Raw genomic sequence first — 25,697 nt, 5'->3', positions numbered from 1 at the left:
AGAGCAGAGTCGCCCTGGAGCCCCAGCCGCGCTCAGCGCTGCCTGTCTCTCTGCATCAGGCCACGCTGCAGGGCGCCCCCCTTCCCCTCTCCTGCTTTGCCGCTGTGTTTGCAAACAGTGGGGCCCCGGGGAGTGCTCGCCGCGCTCGCAATCCACTGCAGCGAGCCAGTTAGCGACGGCAGCAGCTCTGGTGGCTCGTCACACACACACCTTGGGGAACATGATACGGATCCCACGCTGCCAGCAGCCGTCCTGGCACCCGCTTCTAACTTCACACACTGGTGTCTGCAAGCTGCCCCCTAACCTGCGGGGCTGTGGGGGCCTGCCACCCACACTGCAGCTCGCCCCGCGTGTCCGGCCTGTGCCTCTCCCCTTGCAAGGGCAGGCAGGAGCTCATGCCCAGCCTCAGCTGCCAGTCAGCTCCGACGTGAAATGAGATGTGATCGCAGCAAGCGAGCGGGGAAGAAAGCTGCTTTTGTTCCCCGTAGCAGGGCTTTGGGTGCTGAACGCTGCAGGATTTCAGCCAAGGCGCAGGCTCAGCAAGCTCCCCACTCCGCTTGCTGCTGCGTGCTCAGGAGATCAGATGCGCTATGGAAGCAGATCGGATGGGGCAGCTCTGGGCTGCCTGCCTGGCCCTGCTCCCCATAGGGGGAGGTCATGCTGGGTTCCAGGGCTCCGGTGCCAGGGGAGGTTGGAGCGGGAGTGTGGCTGCAAATATAAATATTCGGCATCTGAGCTCCCATCTATTCTCCTGGCACTGGGAGCTGGCCAGATGCTGTGCAAAGGTGTCTCAGAACAGGCATGGGCATGAGCCCAACTCCTTCCCAGGCCCCCTTCCTGGCAGTTCAACCCTTCTGTCTGGCAGGGACCTGCGCAGGCTGCTGCTGAGGGGAGCTCCTGTTTGGCATGTGGGTACATGGTGCCGGGAAATGATACGCTAGCCAGCCAATCAGGAAACCGAAATATTGCCATGTGACTCTGGCAGCCAATTGCCCACCTCGCTCAGCGAATGTCCAGGCATGAACAGCTGTTTGGGAGCGACCCCTCCCTCACGGCAGACGTTGTATTTTCATGACGCACCGGCCAAGCGAGCGTGAGCGAGCGGGTCTGTCCAGGGCCCTGCCAGGCCACGCGCGCCGAGGGACCCTTGGGCGCTGGGTAGCTGGACTCACTTCACCACCATGGGCCCCTGAGGCTTGGCAGCTGCCAGAGAGTCCTTCTGCCCTGGGCACTCTCGGGGAGCGGTGGTTTTGTGCTAGGCGGGCAGCGTAGAGCCAGCCTGGGTGTCCTCCCCAGCCCAGGGTGCCACTCCTAGGGCGCGTGAGTGAGGGATCCCCACCAATGGACTCTGCTTGGCCTCCCAGGTGGTTCATGGGCCCCGGGGCAGTTGCCCCGTGCCTCTTACGTGATAGGCACTCTAATGCTCTGAGACACCCCCGGCGCACGCGGTGAGGAATGGCAGAGACCTGCACTGCGCCGGCAGGCCGCCTGGTCCCCCTCCCTGGCTAAGGCAGGCTCCTTTCTCACGCCAGTGTCTCCACCGCTTTGGTGGGACTCTGCCGATCGGGTTCCAGCCCCTCTCGCAGTGTGGGACGCAGCACTCTGCCAGGCGCCCAGCCCCGCGGCTCGCTCTGCTTGCGGGAGCTCTCCTGCCTGCCAGCCCCAGCCGGTGCACGGGGTCTCCCGGTCTGAGCACTAATCCCCATGGAGCAGAGCCGGGGGTGGCTTTTCCAGCTGTGGCTGGACCGTGTCAGGCTGGAAAGTTGTGTGGAAGCCCCTTGGCAGGGGTTATTAGCTGGCGTCTCCCACATGGGTGCGAAGAGGATTGCATTAGGTCGCCGTTCAGCCATGCCGTGCACTCCTTTGTTTTAATGTCTCTTGTAGCTGCTTATTTTCCCCTTCCCAAATCCAATCAGGCTCTGGCTCCAGCTCATCCCGAGCACAAATTGCAGGAGGTCAAAGCCGCACTGCCTGCAATGAGAAGAGAGAGGAGTTGTTTCAAGTGACGCTGGTCTGGGGAGAAAATGCCACTGCAAGCCTGGCTGGCTCCTTTTGTGTGCGCCTGGTGATGACTCCCGGGTCTGAAATAGCAGCCGGCATGTCATTTATCATCCCCGCTGCTCAGGGAAATTGCTGTACAAATGCATTAGCTCCGGTGGGAGAGCGGGGAATCAGGATTAGACGGACACAGGGTGGGGCCACCGGAGGAGCTGGGAATGGGGGTGGGGGGAGCCACTGCGGCTGGTGCTTTGGGGGTCTAGGCCTGAGGTTCTGGCATGAGCAGGATCTGGCAGCGGTGGGGGAGGGACGTGGAGAAAGGCAGCTAGGTGAATGCTGCTTTCATAGGAGCTGGCCCTGCCCAGCACCCCTGCCCCTCCGTACTGCCAGCCCCTTGGCCCCTGGGGGGGGGGCAGGACAAGCCCAGCAGGCCTCTCCCATTCTCCAGGTGCCCTCGGGTAGCAAATCGCCTGCCCTGGGCTGCCCCCTGGCACGTCAGGCTGAGACAGCAGCAAGGCAAGGGCACAGCTGGGCTGGGAGAAGGTGGCAGGGTGAAGTCTTGCCCCCTCCCCCTCCCACTGCCTCTCCTAGGGGGATGCTCCCTGGGGCTCAGCCCTGTCAAGCAGGTTGTAGCTGGGGTGGGGGGAGGCATTCCCAACCTACCCTGGCCAAGTGCCAGCATCCTCTGCCCAGCCAGGCTGCATTGGTGCACTGGTTGCAAACGGCTCTGATCTGAGCCAGCCCATGGGGCCCTGGAGGTCGGGGCTTTCCCAGGAATGGCCGGGGCCCATGGGGTCACTGGACAGGCTGGAGGCAGGCATGGGGTCACTGGGCGGGCTGGAGGCAGGCATGGGGTCACTGGGCGGGCTGGAGGCAGGCATGGGGTCACTGGGCTGGCTGGAGGCAGGCATTGGGTCACTGGGCGGGCTGGAGGCAGGCATGGGGTCACTGGGCGGGCTGGAGGCAGGCATGGGGTCACTGGGCTGGCTGGAGGCAGACATGGGGTCACTGGGCGGGCTGGAGGCAGGCATGGGGTCACTGGGCGGGCTGGAGGCAGGCATGGGGTCACTGGGCTGGCTGGAGGCAGGCATGGGGTCACTGGGCGGGCTGGAGGCAGGCATGGGGTCACTGGGCGGGCTGGAGGCAGGCATGGGGTCACTGGGCAGGCTGGAGCGCTGTGTCGCCCCTGGGTTCTGATGCTCCCTGTCACAGCAGCCGTTCCCAGCAGCCCCCCCCTCACTGCCTGGCCCCCCATCTGCTGGGACTCACTGGGCTCCTCCCAGTTTTTATTTGCCGAGTGACCCAGAAAGTCCAGTCCCCTCCTGTCCCCCACTCGGTGACGGCAGCCCCTCCCCAGCGGGCGTCTCGGAGGGGGTCTGCAGGCGCCCCGGCATGGTGTGGCATGGGCGCGGGCGGCTGTCACGGACAGCTCCATTACGGCTACATGGCTGTAATTTCCAGACATTGCAGCCGGTATGTCAGCCGTCATTTGTCACTGCTGAAGTTCTCCTCGATGCTCGAGGGAGCCTGTTGAGACGACATGTGACACGTGTCAGTGGGTAAGTGACTGTTCAATTCAAGGAGAATCGCAAGACACACAAGGGCAAACGCTTCCTCGCGCGCGCCGGAAGGAATATTAAACCGGCGTGGCCTCCCGGAGCTCCGGCGCCGGAGGCGATGCCAGGCCAGCCCCTGGGTACCACCCCCAGGCCCCCTCCCTGCACGGGGCTGGGCGGGAGCAGCACGTGGATCGCTCCCTCCATGCGTGCGGGATCGCAGTGCCAGGCTCCCCACTGGGACCAGAACAGTGCTGCAAAGAGGAGCTCTGGCAAGGGGCTGAGACCGGGGCGGGGGCAGCTCCGGGCATCTGACCCAAGGGACAGGCTCAGCAGAGGGCAGACCCAGGAGAGCAGCTGGCAGGAACCCCCGGTGGCAGCAGGGTATGTGTCCGAGGGGGGATCACTGCTAAACAGGATCTGCCACATTGCCAGAACCCACCCCAGCTACCTGCTGGCACGCTGCCCCACCCGGCAGCACCCCGGCTGGGTTCGTGGGCACTGCTCCCCAGGGCACAGGCATGTGGGGGCAGAGTCCTCTGTGCAGGATGGGATCTAGGCCCAAGCAGGGCTGGGGAGCCAGCTGCCTCCAGCCCCAAGAGCCCACAAGAGCCCAAGGCGCTGCCTGGCTTTGTGTGACCCAGCCCTGCGGGGAGGGGGCAGCCCCCAGCATGGCCCAGAGAGGCAGGGAGGGGACTGGCTCACGTGGGGACATCCCAGAGGGGTGGGGCTGAGCCTGCCTGCTGGTGCCCCCAGCCCTCGTGCCAGACACTGCAGGCTGTCTGCTTGAGTAAGACCAGCTTCTCCAAACTTGTTGCAAGAATTAAAGCTTCGTCATTCCTGTCCTGTCATGTCTCTCGTTAGCTCCCGTTGCTGGAGGGCTTCTGTCTGTTCTCGTTAGTGCGCCGAATGCTCCTCCATCGCCTGGCGGGGTTGGGCCCCCTGTGCTTGCCCTGCTATTGGGCCCTTTGATGCCAGTCCTGCTGCCCTGCAGCAGCCAGCACCGGGCGCAATTTTGCATAAATTGTAATTAGGGATTTGTTTGGGTCTTTTTCTTTATTATGTGTCTCTACAGTATGACATGGACCTTGCAGAGAGCGGCACCGGCCTGGGGCGCTGGGAGCAGCCGGGGGGGGGCATGGAGGGGAGCAGCGTGGCCATGTTTTATTTATAGTGACCTTTTCCAGCGCCCGGCTTCAGCACCCGCTCCCCACCTGGATTCATCAGCCCATCAGGCTGCTGCACTTGCAGCTTGCCTGATGGAAGCCAGGTGTGACAGAGCAGCCGCGAGGGGCGAGCACCAGCCAGGTGGGGCTGGGGAGTGACAGCTCGGTGGGCCTGTGATCCCGGCTGCCCAGGCCCCCTCACTGCACGTCGCGGGCACCAAGACCACCTCCTCCTGCCTCTTTTGCTACCCTCGACAGAGATGCCAGCCAGCCACCAGTGCTGGCTCTGGGGATCGACCTGGCAGCCCCAGAACAGGAAGCAGGAGGTGTCGTGGTGCGTGTGGAGGGAGGGGCTCAGATCTGTGTTTGCCCAGCCAGCCCCTCGCCCAGTAGCTGTGTTGGTTTCCACCTTGCTCTCCCAGCACACTCTGCACCTTGCTGCTCCTGGAGTGTATAAAGCAGGGTCCCTGTGCTCTGGCCTGGGGCTTCAGCCTACCCTGCCCTCTCTGCCTCTCCTTGCACAGGGCCAGGACCAGCTGGGTGCAGGTGATGTGAACTGGCTCCCTGGATCCCCAACCCCACTACCCCAAGAGAGGGGAGTGGGGCCGTCTCCCCAGGGCCAGGGCAGAGAGAACACGTGTAGCCCCTGAGGGGCAGGATGTGGTGGAAGGTGTCATCTGGAGCAGGCAGTGGGGGAACACGGAGAGTGACTCTCCTGCTCACAGGAGTGGCCTGAAGCACAGAAACCCCAGGGGCCCAGGCTGCAGCCGTAACCACATCCCCGCATGCTTCCGGGCCTGGGGGTGCAGGGGCCGGGCCTGGGGGTGCAGGGGCCAGGCCTGGGGGTGCAGGGGCCGGGCCTGGGGGTGCAGGGGCCGGGCCTGGGGGTGCAGGGGCCGGGTCTGGGGGTGCAGGGGCCAGGCCAGCGCTCTGTGCAGAGGCAGCCCCTTGTGCTGCACGTCGGCTCCCCATGCATTGAGCACGTAGAGCTTTCAGTGCTGACCGGCTGTAGCGGGTGTGAGCTGTGGGGGCACCTGCCCCGTGGAAGCTGCCCACGGAACCAGCTCCTTTCCTGGCACAGCAAAGTCCAGTTTGCGGCTGTTCCTTGCAGGATTAATTTGCATACTGTGGCTGTGACAAAGTGGGACTGTTCTTAATGTTTCCTCTGCACACTGTAGGGGTGCCTCAGTTTCCCCTAGGCATCTCTTAAGTCTCTATGGGGTGGGATAAGGGGGTGTAATTGTTGCAGAGCAAAGGGCCAGGGTACATAAATGGCCGACACTGTCTCCTGGCAACTGATGACCTGGGCCCTTCCCCCCTGCAAGGTGAGAGCTAAAGGGTTGGAGAATAAAGGAATCTGGTGACCTCCTGGCCCGGGAAAGGGACAAAGCCCAGAGGAGGAGGGGCTGGAGGGAGTTTCAGTTTGGGGCTGGCTGGGGACATGGAGTAAAGTCCAGACGTGGTTGTCTGGCTCACTGCCCCCCAAAATGGACCCAGCTGAGGGGTCCCGTTCTCTGCACCTACAAGCTCTGGTTTAGACCATGTTCCTGTTGTCTAATAAACCTTCTGTTTTACTGGCTGGCTGAGAGTCCCGTCTGACTGCGGAGTTGGGGGGCAGGACCCTCTGGCTTCCCCAGGACCCTGCCTGGGCGGACTCGCTGTGGGAAGCGCAGGGAGGGGCAGAGGAGGCTGAATGCTCCGAGGTCAGACGCAGGAAGGTGGAAGCTGGGTGAGCTGTGTGTCCTGAAGACAGGCTGCTCACAGAAAGGAGACTTTCCCAGAGTCCTGACTGGCTTCATGGGAGCACCTCCAGGGCATCACCCAGGCACTCTGTGTGACGATGTGACTCAGCAGGGAGGGGGGAGTGTTGACCTGGGAATGTGCCCTGGGGATGGGAGACCTGAGAGCCTGTCACCTGAGCCAGGAGGGGGAGGGGGAGGTGACACCTCTGCCCAGGAATGTGAACAGGGGCTGCAGCAGGGAACCTGCTGGGTGAGTTTAGTTTCAGTTTGGGGCTGGGTGGAGGAACACAGGGAACCCCAGGGCTGGGGTCTAAGCTCCCTGCTCCCCCAGAAGGACGTGATTGAGGGGTCCTGGTTGTACCCACAAGCTCTGTTTTTGGACTGTGTTCCTGTTGTCCAATAACCCTTCTGTTTTACTGGCTGGCTGAGAGTCTCAGTGGATCCCAGGAAGAGGGGTGCAGGGCCTGGACTCCCCCACACTCCGTGACAACTGGTGGCAGCGGTGGGATCTACTGCACCCCGTGAACGGCGCTTCCTGCAGTAAGTGACTGGGGAGCAGTAAAACGAAGGGGAATTGACGGGGACCAGGCGTGCTGAAGATTCAGAGAGAGACGGTTTCGGGGGGCGGTTAACCCCTGGGAATGTGTGACCAGAGAGAAAGACTTTTGCAGTAACAGGGTCCCCCGGGGGATTGCAGCGAGCGGTCCCAGGGGCGGAGGAATCTGCAGCTCGACCCTGGCAAAGAGGTGGTGACCTCGAGAAGGACTGGCACACGAGGGGCTTTTCCTGGAAACCGTGGGAAGCTGCCCGGCCTGCGAGGGGCCAGCAGGGAGATGTACGCTAAACGCCTGAAGAGCGACCTGGTGGAGCTGTGCAGGCAGAGGGGGCTGCGCATCGGGAGGTCCACCAAGGAACAGCTGATTGCCCAGCTGGAGGAGAGGGATCGCTTGGATGACCCGATCCCTGTCCCTGAGGGAAGCCGCCCGGCAGACGCAGCGTGGGCCCTGGGGCCTGACCGGGCTGGGAGGGGTCAGACTGCTGCCGAGGACATCCTGAGACCCTTCCTACCTATGTCCGGGGGAGGGGTTGGGGGAAGCCCGGCGAATACCGAGGGCACCCTGACCCCGGCACCCAGCAGGGGATCCTCCCGGCGGAGCTCCCCATCCCTGGAGCGGAGGCGGCTGGAATGGGAGAGGGAGATGAAAATGAGGGAGCTGGAGGATCATGAAAAACAACGTCAACATGAGCAGGAGGAGAAGGAGAAACAACGTCAACATGAGCAGGAGGAGAAGGAGAGGGAGCGTCAGGAGAAGGAGAGGGAGCGTCAGGAGAAGGAGAAACAAAGACAGCATGAACTGGAGCTGGCCAGGCTGAGGAGCAGTGGGGTCCCGGCTGCGGCTGCGGTGAGTGCGGGGGGACCCAAGACTGCAAGGAACTTTGATAAGTGCTTCCTGGCCCAGCGGAAGGAGGGGGAGGACATAGATAGCTTCCTGACGGCCTTTGAGAATGCCTGTGAGCTGCACAGGGTTGACCCTGCAGACAGGCTCCAGTTTCTCACCCCCTTACTGGACCCCAAAGCCGTGGAGGTGTACAGCCGTGGAGATGACAGGGCCGGAGGCAGGGGACTATGAACTGTTCAAACAGGCCCTGCTCCGTGAGTTTGGGCTGACCCCCGAGATGTACCGGAGAAGGTTCCGGAGTCAGCGTAAAACGCCTGAGGTCACCTACCTACAACTGGCCAACCGGATGCAGGGGTATGCCCGCAAGTGGACAGCTGGGGCCCGAGCTAAAGAGGACCTGCTGGACCTAATCGTACTGGAGCAACTGTATGAACAGTGCCCGTCCGACCTGAGGCTGTGGCTGGTGGACAAAAAGCTGGAGAACCCCCAGCACGCAGGGCAGCTGGCCGACGAGTTTGTGAACAGTCGGTCAGGGGGTAGCCGGGAGGAGTCCCAAAAGAACAGACCCCCCCCGATGCAGAGAGAGAGTCACCAGGGGGCCTCCCAGCGGGGAAATAGGGAGAACCCCCTCCCAAGGGGAACGCCTGGTGTCGGGCCCCTCCGACCCGCTCGAGGGGACCAATGTGACCTGAGCTGCTATCACTGTGGCCAGAGAGGCCACGTACGGTCCCAGTGCCCCGGGCTCAGGGACAAACTGAGCAGACCCAACCTACCCAGGGTTAACTGGGTAGGGACCCAGCTGGACGAGGGGCAGACGACCCAGGAAAGGGGGCCTACCAGTTTACCACCTGCCCCGGAGGGAAGAGTACCCCAGGCCAGCTCCACCAGAGGGCTGGAGGCTCTGGACTCAGGGTGCTCAGTTTACAGGGTGGGCGCGGGGCTGTCCCTCCGGAGAGAGTGCCTTGTTCCCCTGGAGGTGGATGGGAGGAAGGTCAATGGATACTGGGATACGGGCGCGGAGGTGACGCTGGCCCGGCCCGAGGTGGTGGCCCCAGATCGGGTGGTGCCCAACACCTATCTGACCCTGACAGGGGTGGGCGGGACCCCATTTAAGGTGCCCGTGGCAAGGGTACACCTGAAATGGGGGGCCAAGGAGGGCCCCAAGGATGTGGGGGTACACCACCATTTGCCCACTGAAGTTTTGATGGGGGGAGACCTAGAGGACTGGCCAAGCAAGCCCCAGGCCGCCCTGGTTGTGACGCGTAGCCAGAGCCGGCGAGGGGCACTGCGCCCTGACCTCGGGGAGGGTATCACACCAGAGGCGCAGGACCCTACCCTGGTGGGGAGGGAGGGCCGAGGGGCACGGCTCAGAGAGGCGGAGGCCTCGGACCTGGCCAGCGAGAGGGAACCGGGCCCCATCCCTTCCCCAGCCGCTGAGTTCCAGGCCGAGTTGAGGAAAGATCCCTCCTTGCGGAAGCTCAGGGACCTGGCCGACCTTGGTGTGGGACGGACCATGAGGAGAGGCTGCCAGGAGAGGTTCCTGTGGGAGAAGGGGTTCCTGTACCGAGAATGGGCTCCCACAAGGGAAGTAGAGTCCTGTGGGATCAGGAGGCAGCTGGTGGTCCCCCAGAAGTATCGCCGCAGGCTCCTGTACCTGGCCCATGACATCCCCCTCGCAGGGCACCAGGGAATCCGGCGCACCCGGCAGAGGTCGCTACAGAACTTTTACTGGCCCGGGGTCTTTACCACGGTCCGGCAGTATTGCCGATCCTGTGACCCTTGTCAGAGGGTGGGGAAGGCCCGGGACAAGGGGAAAGCGGCTTTGAGACCTTTGCCCATCATAGAGGAGCCTTTCCAGAAGGTGGCCATGGACATCGTGGGGCCTCTCAGCAAGACGACCCGGTCGGGGAAGAAATACATTCTGGTGGTGGTAGATTTTGCCACCCGCTACCCCGAGGCAGTGCCCTTAGCTTCCATTGAAGCAGACACCGTGGCCGATGCGCTCCTGACCATTTTCAGCCGAGTGGGGTTCCCCAAGGAAGTCTTGACAGACCAAGGCTCCAACTTCATGCCGGCCCTGCTCCGGTGCTTGTGGGAGAAATGTGGGGTCCGGCACGACTGGGCCTCAGCTTATCACCCCCAGTCCAATGGGCTGGTGGAGAGGTTTAACGGGACGCTAAAGATAATGCTGAAAACCTTTATGAACCAGCACCCGCAGGGCTGGGACAAGTACTTACCTCACCTGCTGTTTGCGTACAGGGAGGTGCCCGAGGAGTCGACCGGATTTTCGCCTTTCAAACTGTTATATGGCAGGAGGGTGAGGGGCCCCCTGGACCTGATGAGAGACGAGTGGGAGGGGAAGGCCGCTCCCGATGGAGAGACAGTGGTGGAGTATGTCCTGATCTTCCGAGAGAGACTGGCTGAACTCATGGGCCTGGCCAGGGAGAATCTGGCCAGAGCCCAGAGGAAGCAGAAGGTCTGGTATGACCGCACAGCACAGGCCCGTGCCTACGCCACCGGGGATCCGGTGATGGTTCTCATCCCAGTGAGAAAGAACAAACTACAGGCCGCCTGGGAGGGCCCTTTCAAGGTCGTCAAGCAGCTCAATGAGGTAAACTATGTGGTGGAGCTGTCGAACCGGGCGCACCACCGCCGGGTGTACCATGTGAATATGATGAAGCCATATTATGCCAGGGGGAATGTGGTGTTGGCCGTGTGTGGACAGTGGGAAGAGCAGGGAGATGACCCTTTAGTAGATCTATTCCCTGGGACCAGAGCTGGTTTCCCCCTGGAAACAATTCCCCTCTTGGATCAGCTAACCCCTGCCCAGCAAGCTGAGGTCAGGGAGGTGCTGCATCCGTACCGACAGCTGTTTTCCAACCAGCCTGGACGCACTAATCTGACTGTCCACCGGGTGCAGACAGGGTCGCACCCGCCGATAAGATGCTCCCCCTTCCGAGTCACAGGGAAAACTGCTCAGGACCTGGAAAGAGAGGTCCGGGACATGCTGGCTTTGGGGGTGATCCAGCCATCTGCCAGCCCTTGGGCCTCGCCGGTGGTGCTGGTCCCCAAAAAGGACGGGTCGGTCCGGTTCTGTGTGGACTATCGGAAGCTCAATGCCATCACTGTATCTGATGCCTACCCCATGCCCAGGCCGGACGAGCTCCTAGACAAGCTGGGAGGAGCTCGGTACCTTACCACCATGGACCTTACAAAGGGCTACTGGCAAGTGCCGCTGGATGCAGATGCCCGGCTGAAATCGGCCTTTATCACCCCTCTGGGGCTCTATGAGTTCCTGACCCTGCCTTTCGGCCTCAAGGGAGCACCGGCCACCTTCCAGCGCCTGGTGGACCAGCTCCTGAGGGGGATGGAGAGTTTTGCCGTGGCGTATATTGATGACATCTGTGTCTTTAGCCAGACCTGGGAGGACCACGTGTCCCAGGTTAGACAAGTGCTGGACTGACTCCAGGGGGCTGGGCTGACTGTGAAAGCGGAGAAGTGCAAGGTGGGGATGGCGGAAGTATCTTACCTGGGCCATCGGGTGGGGAGCGGCCGCCTAAAGCCGGAACCAGCCAAGGTGGAGGTGATCAGAGACTGGCCCGCTCCCCACACCAAAAAGCAGGTCCAAGCCTTTATTGGGATGGCAGGATACTACCGAAGATTTGTGCCCCACTTTAGCGCCATCGCCACCCCCATCACGGAGCTATGCAAGAAGGGGAAGCCAGACAAGGTGGTCTGGACCGAGCAGTGCCAGGTGGCTTTCCGGGCGCTGAAGAAGGCTCTGGTCAGTGGCCCAGTTCTGGCAAACCCAGACTTTGACAAGCCCTTTGTGGTGTTCACCGACGTCTCAGACACGGGACTGGGGGCGGTGTTAATGCAGGAGGATGAAAAGGGGGAGAGACACCGCATCGTGTACCTGAGCAAGAAGTTGCTTCCCCGGGAGCAACACTACGCGGCCATCGAGAAGGAGTGCCTGGCCATGGTGTGGGCCCTCAAGAAACTAGAACCCTATCTCTTCGGGCGGCACTTCACCGTCTACACCGACCACTCTCCCCTGACCTGGCTGCACCAGATGAAAGGAGCCAACGCCAAACTCCTGAGATGGAGCCTGCTCCTGCAGGATTACGACATGGACGTGGTCCACGTGAAGGGAAGTGCCAACCTGATAGCGGATGCGCTGTCCCGGAGAGGGGGCCCCGAACTTCCCCAGGTCACTGGTCAGCGTGACCCCGCTCAGTTCAGTCTCAAAGGGGGGAGAGATGTGAGGATGTGACTCAGCAGGGAGGGGGGAGTGTTGACCTGGGAATGTGCCCTGGGGATGGGAGACCTGAGAACCTGTCACCTGAGCCAGGAGGGGGAGGGGGAGGTGACACCTCTGCCCAGGAATGTGAACAGGGGCTGCAGCAGGGAACCTGCTGGGTGGGTTTAGTTTCAGTTTGGGGCTGGGTGGAGGAACACAGGGAACCCCAGGGCTGGGGTCTAAGCTCCCTGCTCCCCCAGAAGGACGTGATTGAGGGGTCCTGGTTGTACCCACAAGCTCTGTTTTTGGACTGTGTTCCTGTTGTCCAATAACCCTTCTGTTTTACTGGCTGGCTGAGAGTCTCAGTGGATCCCAGGAAGAGGGGTGCAGGGCCTGGACTCCCCCACACTCCGTGACACTCTGGGACAGTGGCCCATAATGCATTGCTAACTTGGCACCATGGTTCACTCCAGCTGGGGGGCCAGACCCACGGTGCTGCCTGGAGGGGTTACCTTGCTCCAGACACTGGGGGCGCCCCAGTGCGTGCAGCAGGGACAGAGGCTTTCCAGCCGGGGCAGCCAGCACCCAGCCCCTGCTCTCAGCGCCATGCTGGTTCTGGCCACACAACGTGTCCGTGCTGATGGAGAACAAGAGCTGACCCAGAACACGACTCACTGTCACATTCCCATCATGTCTCTCTGCTGTCAGCCCTCCCGGCCCCAGGGGCTGTGGCGCATGCAGGAGGGACCTTGGTGGCTGGCAGTGGGGGGTGGGGGGAGGCTCTCCGTCCCCAGCTTGACTATGTTCCTGAGAACTTCTCAAACCTCAGAAATTCTCACCCTTCCCAAAGTCAGGCTGTGGATTGTGGGCAGGCCCCATAAAGCAACCAACCCGGGCGTGCGGTAGCACCCGTGCACCACCGACTGTGCCCCTCCAAGCGAGCTCTCCGTGCCTCCATGGGCCACCCTCCTGCATCCCCAGCCTCCTTGCTCTGAGCTTTGCGGCCAGTGCAGTGAAAGGTCATTCCAGACATCGGAGGCAGGGGATAGACCAAGGAGCGTCCTCCCCCATCCGAGCACACAGGCTTCCCTGCAGGAAGGGACGGCTGTGTGGGGATTGGGGTGGGGGTGCCCCATGGAGGTGTCCGGCATGGGTCCTCCACGGGCTCTGCAGGGGGTTGGCGCATCTTGCAGGTGTTTGCTGGTCCTGGGGGCTGTTGCCATGGTCCTGAGGCTGACTGACCGGAGCAGGGGGGCTCTGATCTGCAGAGCGATGGCTGGCATGGTCCTGGACAGGCTGCAGGGAGCTGCTTTGGCAGCCGACCAGCCAGCCCGCTCTCTGTGCCTGCCCTCTGCCCAGGGCCGCTTGCTTGCTCTAATTGCCTCATTTTCATGGCAGCCGGCGCCCAGCCTCCTGCACAGACAGGGGCTGTTCATGGGGAGGTTAATGAGTGAGGATTGGGCAAGGCTCCTGCCAGCCAGGGCTTTAGACAATTACAAAGAAAACCAAAGGTCCCCTCTGCTGGCTGGGGTCGTGGGTGGCACAGAGAGCTCAGCCAGCACTGAGTGACAGCACGTCCCTCCTCCCCACAGCATGTGGGAGAGGCCCCAGGATTGCTGCAATGCAGCCACCTCTGGGGCACAGCACAGCAGCCAGTGTAGGGCAGGGAGCAATGTGCAGAGGGAGCTCGTGCCAGAGAGATGCTGAAGGTCAAACCATCCCTGGGGCTCAGTCGAGCCTTCTTCCCCCCGGCCCCCCCAAGGGCTGCCTGCTCCAGCAGGCCCCAGGAGTGCAGAGCAACAGTCTCTGGGCCCCGGCTGGCACGCATGCTGCCCGGGGTGGCATGCAGCCCCTGTCTCTCTCGCTTTGCCAGGCACTAGGTTATTGCTTTGTGCACGGCACGATGTCGATTGAGCACGATCCCAGCTGCTGTTTGTTTATTTTTTACACTAGACACTATTGATTTCTGCTGGGAACCCCCCGGCTTGCCTGCCCACCCCCTGCTGCACCCTCCCTTCACCTGCTGCGCACAGCACAGAGAGGCTCATTCTCCAGCAGCCCCAGCGTCGTTCGTTGTTAAGAGACTGGCGCTCGGGAAGTTTGCTGGGAGGGATTAGGCCCCCAGACCAGCTGCTGCGGCTGGCAGCATGTGGTGTGTGCCAAGTGCCCGACAGGCTGCGGACAGCCAGGCTGCAGTGCCCTCTCCAGGAGCCTTCCCCTCCGCGCAGCTCCCCTGTGGGCTCAGCAGGGTGGGCGTTTCCTGGGGCCATGCCCAGCGCCGGGGGCAGGCTCAGCTCCAGGATGTCCCTTGCAATCCAGGGCCAGCCCAGGAGAGCCCCGCCAGCAGGCAGCCAACTCCCAGCCCCGCATGAGGTGCCTGTCTGGCCCAGGGGAGGGGGAGCTGTCAGGGACCTGTGTGCGAATGTGCCCTGGAGTAGCCTGCACACACGCACCACGGGGTTCTGCTGGTGGGCTGAGTCCTCCTTCGCGCTTGTCCCATGGCAGCACAAGCAAGGGGGGCTGGGCCAGCTAGTGGTTAGCAAAATGGACAGGGAGTCAGGACTCCTGGGTTCTCTCTCTGGCTCCCTGTGTGACCTAAGGCTGGTCCCGTCCCCGCGCTGTGCTCAGGGTGTGGGCGGCGACGGTGGGGCCTGTGGGACCAGCAGTGGGGGCACCGGCCGTGCAGCTGGCAGTAGAGGAAGGGGAAGGCAACGGGCTCTGGGCGGTGTCAGTATAAACGCCCACTGTCAGCAGCGGGGACCGGTGGGAATTTCCTTTTAGCAGCATTTGCACTGGCCCCTACAACATCCCTCCACAGGACGCCAGTTGCCCTGGATGGTAGCTGGAGAGAGCGTCGTCTTTACCCCTTTGATTTGAATCCCACCTGACTGCTTGGGTGCCGGGTGTGGGGCTGGCTGCCAGGCACCTCATAGGGCCAGCATCCATTGGGCCGGGAGCGGGGGGACCTGGGTCGTGGCTGGCATATCACATGGCACCCCACCTTGCCACTGCTGCCTGGCGCCCTGGGCGGTGCAGCCATTGTCCCCTGGTGAGTGTGGCCCCAGCTCTCCCCACGCCGTGCCATCGCTCAGCGCCTGCCGTCTCCCCATGCCCCTCGGGGCCTGTGCACTCAGCCCCCAGCCCTGGCTGTGCAGTGCTGGCCCTGCGTGGAGCTGGGCAGTGTCATTTTGCCAAGTGCCTCAATGAGCAGCAGTGTTAGTCTGTACCCGCCAAAAGAAAAGGCCCCGAGAACTCCCCACCGGTGGGCAGGACTCCCTTTACGTGGCCAGAAGGCAGTTCGTTCCCACCCTCCCTGTGCAGCTGCTGGCCCCAGGCCAGGGGTCAGGGGTGCCAGCACTCCAGCAAGCGACTGCCCCGCTCAGCTCCAGCGAGCCCGGGGTTTTCCTGGGACGCGTGGGAGCTGAGCCCTCTGCCAGGCTCAGTGGCGAGCAGCGTGGCGTCAGCTCTGGGGGGTGTTGCCGCAGCACCAGGTCTGACGCAGGAGGCAGCTGCCACCTCCCCTGGCACTGCCGGCTGTGCCCAGCCTGGGGAGCGAACAGGGTGGGGGGTGTTGCCGCAGCCTGGGAGAGCATTGGGGGAGCATCCAAACTGAGTGCTGCATTGCAGGGGAGCAGCTGCTGGTTGCACAGGGGGCAGATATCACTCCTCTTCTGGAGCCAGGCGTGGGAGCTGGGCTGGGGGCTCTGAGCCCCTCCCGCGCTCCGCTGGGGGGCGCCGCTTTGGGAGCCTCCGCGGCCTCGTGACCGCGGCCTCTTGTGCTACGAAGGTGCTGAGCCCCTGCATCCTCAGCCCAGCCCCCAGCTGCTTATTCCTGGGCTGGTAATAGGAGCACGGCGGGAGCTTCAGGAGCGGCACCTGGCAGCGCTAGGCCCATCGTTCTCGGGGACCTGGCTCCTGCAGAGCCTGCCCCTCGGCCCCAGACCTCCCCTGCTTGGCCCGGGGCAGCGTCGCACCCAGCCCCATGGCAGGTGTGCTGGGAGCCCCCCTGGAGCCCAGGGCACTGGGGGCACCACAGCCTGTCAGAGGCGATCCCTCTCGCTCTCTCTCCTGGCTTTGCCGAGCAGACGAGCCTCCTTCAGCAGAAGCCAGAGTGCTGACTTATGTGCGATTAGCCGCCGCGCAGGGCTGATCTGCCAGTGCTTGTTACCAGCTCAGTGCCTAATCCCGCAGTCTAAAGGGCCTTCCGCTAACAAGCAGCCGCGCTGCCGGATCCCTGTCTCCAGCAGCTCCGCAGCTGATCTGTTTTCCTGAGGCAGAATCTCTTCCACCCCCTGCCCCACCACCCACTCACCCCGCTGCTGGCGTGGTCTCTCCTTCCACTCACTTGTTCCCCAGCCAGGGGGGTGCAGAGCCGAATGGGGGGAGTGTGGAGCTCAGCGCCTGGCTCAGGTTCTGTCCCCGGCTCCGGGGAGGGAGTGGAGTCTGGTGGGGTGGAGCAGGGGGGTTGGAAGCAGGACTCCTGGGTTCTATCCCCCGCTCCGGGTGGGGAATGGGGTCTGGTGGGTTGGAGCAGGGGGGTTGGGAGCAGGACTCCTGGGTTCCGTACCACCGACTCGCTACGCGGTGTCAGGCACATGACTCCTCTGTGCCTGTTTCATCACCGTGGGATCCCACAGCTTTGCACGTGAGGTTTATTCTGTGCTGAGGCACAGTGCTCTCCCTGGAGCCGCTGGCAGGGGGACATTAGCCCAGCCAGCCCCACCCCGGCACAGCACTCTCCACCCGTCTGGCAGACCCGGGCACCAGGCGCCTCGTGCGGCTCATGGCTGTTCTCAGTGGCAGGTGGGAAGATGAGTGTGGAGGGCTCATGGTGCCCAGCAAACCTCCGGGGGAGAGATACGCCACTGGGCAAAGAGGGTGCCGTTAGCCCAGCCCCCTGGCTGTGCGGTGACCCAGCGCTGGCATCGCCCCCCCCGGCTTCCCCCTTCCAGCTAGTGCTGTGTCCAGCCCAGGGCGTGTGGGGAGCCCTGTGGGGCGCTGAGCCCAGGAGCTGCACTGGGCAATGTTGCAGGCAGGTGAGCATCAGAGCAGAGACCAGGCCTCTCCTTTCTGCTCAGTGCCCGCAGGGTTACCTGCAGGCCGAGTTGCACTGACTCCAGTGGGACGCAAGCATGTGCCCAGCTGTGGCAGAAGGGGCGCGGGGCGGGGCTGGGACCCAGCCTGGGCCGGGCATGAGGATGGGGGCAGGGCAGGCCAGTTGGTGCCCAGGGGCCTTCTGTATTGACAGCCCCCGCAGGGTACCTGGTGCAGCCCGGTGCAGCCCCACTCTCTGGTCTTGCCTTGCCTGAGCCCAGCGTATTGCTCCGGGCGTGGTGGGAAACGGGGGCGTTTCTCAGGGCTGCGTGGAAACATTTGCTACTCGCTCCAGGACTGCCCAGCAATGCCTCTGGCCGGCGCCCGCCGTGGGCAGCAGGGGTGCTACCGAGCGATGGCTCTTCCTGCAGAGCCTTGTTTGGTATTAACCAAAATATTCGGCTGCCTACGTCCCACCCCCGCAGGGGCTCCCCCAGCCCAGCGTTACATAATCGGCGCCTGGCTGGCCCCGTGTCTCTGCTGGCAGCCTCTGGTACACAGGAGCCAGCGCTGATGAGGTTGCAGGGGTCGCGGAGTGAATCTCTCCTGATGGGGTATTATTAGCATTTCAATTTATTTACACGTTTTGCTGGAGCACAAAACACCCATTGAGAAGTTACATCTCATTATCAGAGCCATCCAGCGAGCAGCAGGAGCAGGGTTATCGCAGCCGGCGAGGAGAAAATAACCCACTCGGATAGAGCTGAGCCGAGCAGCCAGCTGGTTCCGGAGCTGGGGGCAGCATCCGCGGGGTGGAGCACCAGAGCCCTCTCCCTCCCTAGGGCGGGCGCCGCCAGGCCAGCACCAGTGCACCCTGCTGCCCGCTCTGCCAGTGTGTCCCCTGCCCTGGGGAGACGGGCCATGCAGCTGGCACCCCTCTGTTGGCACTGGTCTCTGCACAGCCGCTCCATGGCTGCTGCTGGGCTCCGAGACCCCAAGGGACACAGCCTTGTTTTCTGCCCATCTCCCCCGGGTTTGGTGACACCCCGTGCAGGGCTGTGGCCACACAGCTCTCTGAGCCTGGGGTCACTGCTGAATGCCCGGCCCGGGACAGGCAAGTTCCCAGAAGCTTTTGCAGGTGGCTGAGTCCGGGGCCCGGTGACAAAGGGGAATCTGCATTGGCAGGCTGTGTTCATGAGCATGCCAGGCAAGGGGGCTGGGGGCATCTCTTCCCCATAGATCCCACCCCCTGGAGTGGGGAGCCATTGCAGGCAGCAGTTAATGAGCCGGTGTAGGGCTTGGGCTGGAGTGCTAATCCCCTATTAAAACCTAAAAGGGATTCTGGCGCCCTTCAGTATAAACTCATTAACTTTTATGGTATAATAAATGGATCCTATTAAAAAATAATTCCAGTCGTGCTGGGTGCAAGTTAACCTCTTAGAACTTCTGCAACGAGGCATATTTCTCCCTGCTCAGGCGGGGAGGTGGGGAGCAGGGCCTCTCCCGTCCACTACTGTGCAGTGAGTCTCCTCTGGAGCTTTGGGGACACGCCCGTAGGGCCGCCCGCTGGCCCCAGGGCGTCCCCGCCCCCCCCCGTCCTGGAGGCTGCAGATCGGGGCTTCCTTCAGCTGCTACCCAGCCCTGCTCTACTTGCATGTGGTGCTGGGGGCCAGCGTGCCAGCAGGTGGCCTCCGGACACCTGGGTTCATAGGGGGCCTTGCCATGGGTAAGGAGAACACCTGGTGCCATCCAGTGGGTTAATGATAAAGTAGGAAGGGACGTAAATCTGGCTGTACGAGGGCAGGAAATGGCCCTGCGCCGGCTGCTCCTCATGTCTCCTCTGACAGAACTGGCTGTGTCAGGGCCGGGGCTGGGCGGGGCTGGCGAGTCCTGTGATTCCCAGAAGTCCCTGGAATAACAAATGAAAACGGGGACCTGGGGGGATCTTGACGCGCCCTGGCCTAGGGAGACGTTCTCCACAGCCAGCATCTCCTGCAAGCCCTGGGTGCTGTGGGTTGAGGGGTGTTAGCTGGGGTGAGGGAGAGTGGGATTAAGATAGCACGAGGTGCTGAAGGACAGCATTGGGCGGGGGGGCCTGGGGCTGTGATAGTGGGGTTGGGGCTGTGGGTCAGGAGTAAGGGGCACATGCAAAGCTTCGGGGCGGGGAGCCTTTTGCTGGCAGCCCCCACCCACGCTCTGAGCACCAAATTCAGCAGGACTCAGGAACTGGAGCAGTAACCTTTTCCCCAATCTTTGCAGCTCAAGCCTCTTCCTAGTCCCTTCAACGTGGCAGTCACCTGGGGATTCATCCTTGACGGGCCCTGCCCTTGGTAGCGTTCAGTGTAATTACCTGCTAATCGGCAGTATGGTGTCACCAGTGCGCAGCTCTAGCGCTCCGGCAGGGCGTGCCCTGTGCGCTAACGTGGCCTGTCTTGGCGCTCGCGCCGCCTGGCCACTGGGTGCCACTCCCTGCCGCCGGCAGACACGAGCAAGGGGGCACCTGAGCCTGTGGCAGGGCCCTCGGGACATGGCTGATCCCTGCTGGGCACGTCCTTGGATCTCTCCGTCCCACCTAGGGATGCCCTCCCCAGGAGCTGAACTCTGCTGCAGCCGTTAGCTGGCCTCTCCTGCTCCCCTCTGGCGCATGGCACAATGGCCCCCCGCCACGCCCACCCTGGTGTGCATCTGCCGCGTCCCTGGTGCTGCCAGGCCTGAGGGAGCTGCGCTGGGCAGTGAGGGGGGCAGGAAGTGGCTGAAGGCTGCCTGCTCACTCTGGCCTGGGGGTGAAGGGTGCGGGAGCCCCCCCCCGATGTGGCGCCAGGAGCTCCCAGCACCAGCGTTAGCTCCTCTAGCAAGCCTCTTCATCCTCCCGGAGCTGGCGTTCGACGCTCCCGTCCGGTGTTAACACCCTCACTGGCGTGCCTCGGTCACTGCCCCGCACCGGGGACCTGAGCACCACAGCGCGTCCCCCTGCATCCCTACTGCCGCCCTGAGCAGGGCAGCTGCACTCCCCTGCCGGCTCCGAACGACCCAACTCCCGGCGGGCCCAAGGGGCAGGCGAGAGATCGCTGAAGACGGGGCCTGAGGCCTGGCGAGGGCCCATCTCACCCCGAGCCGCCGGCCCTGCGTGAGAGGGGCCGGGCTGACCTGGGGCCCAGGCAGACAGTGCAATGTGGTTGCGACCCCCTTTAGCGCGTGAGGAATGCCCTTCCTGTTGGGAAAATCAAGTGTTCTCCACTCCCCAAAGCAATCTCCCTGCTTGTCTGGAAAGAGGAAACAATTCAGCCACTGTTTACGTAGGCCCTACAATAAGTCTAGTGTTGGGTGCTCTCCGGGCAGCACTGGTGTTGCCAGTGACCACACGGCTGAGCTGTGATGTCTTCTGTAACGGGGGAAGGGGCATTCTGAGAGCTCTGCCCCTCCCACCCCCAGGAAGGTGGGGCAGGGCATGTGTGGGAGCCGTCCCCAGGAAATGGGGTCACACGGCAGCTCTTGGGGCACAAGCGGTGGTGGGGAGGAGACGCAGGGAGAGCGAATTCGCCAGGGAGCCATGTTCAATGGCTCATTAGGACTGATGAAAGCCTTTTCTCATTTAGTCTAAATACTTTAAATGGCTTCACACATAGGTTATTTGCATAGCTTAGGAGATAATGTGCAGGGAGGGCCGCTAATGAGGCTGCGGTGCTGGCAGGAGGGGAGCGCGCCTGCCACAGAGCCGTACGGGCTGCCCTGCCCACCCTGTGGCTGGCCCGGAGCGCAGGCCGGCTCTCCTAATGTCCCAGCTCCTGGAGTCAGGTGACGGGGGGAAACTCGGCTGGCATTTCGGAAAAGAGTGCGTTTCCAGCCCTAGTGCTGGGGGACAGCTGCTGGGAACAGGCCTTGAGGCACCAACCCAGGAGCAAAGAACCAGATGTGGTTAGAATTAAAATCTCATGACATCAGGGCCTAGCTCAGGATCTGTGCAGGTGGGGGCTGGTGATGCCGAGTAGGAGCAGAGGGCAGGTCAGCCCATTAAGAGCCCCAGCTGCTGGAATAGGCTATTTGAAGATGTGGGCATAGTTTGGGGAGGGCAGGGGGCGTTGACCCCCCCCAACTGCAAGCGTTGGGCAGGTGTGGAATTTGCTCCCCCCATGTGTGGCCCCATTGGCCTGACTGGAGCTGCCCGCACAAATATAGAAGTCAAATGAGGCCTATGCTTGAAAGCCGCTGCTCCCCTGGGGCTCCTCTGGAGGGGTCAGAGGGGAGCGAGGTAGAAAGCCCTGTGTGAAGTGTTGGCCCAGCTGATTCCAGCGGCCCAGAGCTGTATGTGTGTCCGTGTGTCCCAGTCTGTGCCGGGGTCCACCGAGCTGCACCAGACTCAGCTCTACCCACAACAGATGCCCTGGACATCAAGCCGGAGGGTGGCTGGGCTGTGGCAGGGCTGCGAGCGAGCGGGAGGGCAGTGGGGCCATGGCGGGGCCTGGGAGTGAGCAAGGGGGCAGCGGGACCATGGCGGGGCTGGGAGCGAGCAGGAGGGTGGCGGGGCTGGGAGCGGGCAGGAGGGCGGCGGGGCATGGCGGGGGCTGGGAGCAAGCAGGAGGGCGGCGGGGCCGTGGCGGGGGCTGGGAGCGAGCAGGAGGGCGGCGGGGCCGTGGCGGGGGCTGGGAGCGAGCAGGAGGGCGGCGGGGCCGTGGCGGGGCTGGGAGCGGGCAGGAGGGCGGCGGGGCCATGGCGGGGGCTGGGAGCGAGCAGGAGGGCGGCGGGGCCGTGGCGGGGGCTGGGAGCGAGCAGGAGGGCGGCGGGGCCGTGGCGGGGGCTGGGAGCGAGCAGGAGGGCGGCGGGGCCGTGGCGGGGGCTGGGAGCGAGCAGGAGGGCGGCGGGGCCGTGGCGGGGGCTGGGAGCGAGCAGGAGGGCGGCGGGGCTGGGAGCGGGCAGGAGGGCGGCGGGGCTGGGAGCGGGCAGGAGGGCGGCGGGGCCGTGGCGGGGCTGGGAGCGAGCAGGAGGGCGGCGGGGCTGGGAGCGAGCAGGAGGGCGGCGGGGCCATGGTGGGGGCTGGGAGCGAGCAGGAGGGCGGCGGGGCCGTGGCGGGGCTGGGAGCGGGCAGGAGGACGGCGGGGCATGGCGGGGGCTGGGAGCGAGCAGGAGAGCGGCGGGGCTGGGAGTGAGCAGGAGGGCGGCGGGGCCATGGCGGGGGCTGGGAGCGAGCAGGAGGGCGGCGCGGCCGTGGCGGGGCTGGGAGCGGGCAGGAGGGCGGCGGGGCCATGGCGGGGGCTGGGAGCGAGCAGGAGGGCGGCGGGGCCGTGGCGGGGGCTGGGAGCGAGCAGGAGGGCGGCGGGGCCGTGGCGGGGGCTGGGAGCGAGCAGGAGGGCGGCGGGGCCGTGGCGGGGGCTGGGAGCGAGCAGGAGGGCGGCGGGGCTGTGGCGGGGGCTGGGAGCGAGCAGGAGGGCGGCGGGGCTGGGAGCGGGCAGGAGGGCGGCGGGGCCCTGGCGGGGGCTGGGAGCAGGCAGGAGGGCGGCGGGGCTGGGAGCGGGCAGGAGGGCGGCGGGGCCATGGCGGGGGCTGGGAGCGGGCAGGAGGGCAGCGGGGCTGGGAGCGAGCAGGAGGGCGGCGGGGCTGGGAGCGGGCAGGAGGGCGGCGGGGCCGTGGCGGGGCTGGGAGCGAGCAGGAGGGCGGCGGGGCTGGGAGCGAGCAGGAGGGCGGCGGGGCCATGGCGGGGGCTGGGAGCGAGCAGGAGGGCGGCAGGGCTGGGAGCGAGCAGGAGGGCGGCGGGGCCATGGCGGGGGCTGGGAGCGAGCAGGAGGGCGGCGGGGCTGGGAGCGGGCAGGAGGGCGGCGGGGCCATGGCGGGGGCTGGGAGCGGGCAGGAGGGCAGCGGGGCTGGGAGCGAGCAGGAGGGCGGCGGGGCCATGGCGGGGGCTGGGAGCGAGCAGGAGGGCGGTGGGGCCGTGGCGGGGGCTGGGAGCGAGCAGGAGGGCGGCGGGGCCATGGCGGGGGCTGGGAGCGAGCAGGAGGGCGGCAGGGCTGGGAGCGAGCAGGAGGGCGGCGGGGCCGTGGCGGGGGCTGGGAGCGAGCAGGAGGGCGGCGGGGCCGTGGCGGGGGCTGGGAGCGAGCAGGAGGGCGGCGGGGCCGTGGTGGGGGCTGGGAGCGGGCAGGAGGGCAGCGGGGCTGGGAGTGAGCAGGAGGGCGGCGGGGCCATGGCGGGGGCTGGGAGCGAGCAGGAGGGCGGTGGGGCCGTGGCGGGGGCTGGGAGCGAGCAGGAGGGCGGCGGGGCCATGGCGGGGGCTGGGAGCGAGCAGGAGGGCGGCGGGGCCATGGCGGGGGCTGGGAGCGGGCAGGAGGGCAGCGGGGCTGGGAGCGAGCAGGAGGGCGGCGGGGCCGTGGCGGGGGCTGGGAGCGAGCAGGAGGGCGGTGGGGCCGTGGCGGGGGCTGGGAGCGAGCAGGAGGGCGGCGGGGCCGTGGCGGGGGCTGCAGGCAGTCAGGTAACACCCCCAAGTTGGCTCCACATTCTGGCAGGCACAGGCGTGAGTGCATCCCGCTCCGGCACCGGTGGGCAGCAGGAGGGAGGGTCTCACTGCTGCCATTAGATGTAGGTCTCCGCTCAGCTGGGCCAGTGCATTTGTTAGCTCCTGGGCCCAGCCCCAGCTGTGACATGGGCTGCTTCACACTCCCCTGCCTGCAGGCTGCAGGCCCCTCTCCAGAGCAGCCTGCCTGGCATCCGACTTTCCCGGCACTGGCGTCTCCGTGGCCCCCTGTGCTGCCCGGCAGGTCCTTGGGATGGGGGGATTCTCTCTCACACCCCTCCCAGCACGGGTCAGCAGGCCCCAGGCTCCCCGTGGGGACACTCAACCCTGGAGCCATCCCAGCACGGGCACGGCACTCTCTTCTCTCTCCACCTGCGCTGGGCACGCCCTGTGCTCCCTCTGCCTGCAGCGGTGAGGCTCGCCCCAGGCCGGGGAGAGGAGCAGGACCCTTGGGAGAGGAGTTCCTGCCCCAGGCTGGGGGTTGGGCTGCAGAGCTCTGCCCCGCCTTGCCCGGCTGCAGGGCCGCTGGCTGCACTTTGGGGTTGGCCCTGCCCCCCCTCTGGAGGTCCCGGGGGCCCGACCTGTAGTGGGTGCGACAGGCAGGACTCAGCCCCTACAGGGCCCCCAGCTGTTGTGTAGTGATGCACTGGGCTTGATCCTGCCAGGCACTGCAGCTGGGAGTAGGGGGAAGCTCATGGCCCATGAGCAGCCACTGGGTCAGGGGAGCTCCGGCTGAGCCAGTCTCAGCTGGGAGTCACCTCTGGTTGCCCTGGGCGGGCTGTGCTGGGCTGGTCTTGGCCGGGAGCCCCCTCCGTAGGCCAGTAGTGCTCTCCTGCCCCTCCCTTCAGCACAGCAGGGCGGGTGGGGGATGGGAAACACCCGTGCCCCTCAAAGTGAAACAAGCTGCAGCGTCCCATCCATTAGCACGTGTTGCATTGCTGGGCATGCCCCCCCGGAGCAGCCACGTGCAGGGTAAGGGCCCCGTAATGCTGGCCAGAAGCGCCATCTCCCCAGAGCCGTGGCAGCGCCCATCGGCCGCGTGGCAGGGCTGCTGAGCCAGCTGCCAGTTGCAGAGTCAATGATGTTCTGGCTCCAGCTCTCTTTACCCAAGAACACACGTCCCCCGATAAAGTCGTCAGCTTTATCGAAAGCGATTGGCGCCTCCTCTTAGATCCCGTTCTGCCTCGCTGCTCCCGCTCCTCTGCCGGCTGCCAGCCCCTCCTCGCAGGAAATGGGGAGGGGGTCTTCACAGTGCCCCTGCCTTGCCTGTGTGGGGAAGGGGCTGGCTCGCAGCTGGGCTTGTCTCAGTCACGGGGGTCAGCTCAGTTCCCGTCCCTGGCCCCTGCAGCTGGCCTGGCACGGTAAGGCCTGGAGCCTGTCTTGGGTAGGAGAAGGAGTGGGGTGGGCGCAGTTCTGGGGCAGTTACTCAGCTGCCTGTCCTTTGTTGCCAGTGTCCTGGCCCCTCCATTCTCCAGGTCCGGGCTCAGGACACCAGCCCCATGTAGGGCCCCCAGCCTGGCAGTGCGATGGAGCTGCTTGCTGTGTCCCCGCACCAGGGCGATAGTTTGGGTCTGCAAGATACTGGTGCCAGGGCTAAGGGCTGAGCACCCGAGGGCCCCTGGCACCATTGCAATGTGTGGGGCACTGGCTTTGGGCTGGCCCAGCTTCAGAGACCAGGCTGGGCAGGGCACACGGCCAGCAGGAGCGTGAATTCTGGGGAGCCTTCAGGAGCCTCACCTGGGGCCTGCTCGCGGGGGGAGCTGAGATCCAGGCTCCTGCCGGGCTCCAGCTGCCCAGGAAAGGGGTGCGCTGTCTCTTAGAGAAGCTGGGGCCTTTGGTGTTCCCAGCAGGGCTCCAGTTCCCCTCCCCGGGGGCCCTGGGCACAGTGCAGAGGCCAGTAGCTCAGTTTGTTCTGAGGTCGGCGGCCCAGGGCGTGTGGTGTTGAAGCCATGACTGCAGGCAGGAGCAGGGCAGTGCAGGGCCTTTTGGTGGCCGGGGGGGCAGCTCTGCAGACCCCCCCCCATGCCTCTGGGAAGGGGAGCAGCGAGGCAGAACAGTATCT

General features: G+C 64.6%; 1 protein-coding gene across 2 annotated transcripts in view; it reads left to right on the top strand.

Moving 5' to 3' along the window:
* Positions 1 to 25,697, top strand: part of SEZ6 (seizure related 6 homolog) — a 73,185-nt gene that overhangs the window by 16,671 nt on the left and 30,817 nt on the right. The window lies entirely within an intron of this gene.

The sequence above is a fragment of the Lepidochelys kempii genome, chromosome 17 (genome assembly GCF_965140285.1).
Source record: "Lepidochelys kempii isolate rLepKem1 chromosome 17, rLepKem1.hap1, whole genome shotgun sequence".
Classification (NCBI taxonomy): Eukaryota; Metazoa; Chordata; order Testudines; family Cheloniidae; genus Lepidochelys; species Lepidochelys kempii.
This window is presented reverse-complemented; position numbering and strand designations above follow the sequence as displayed.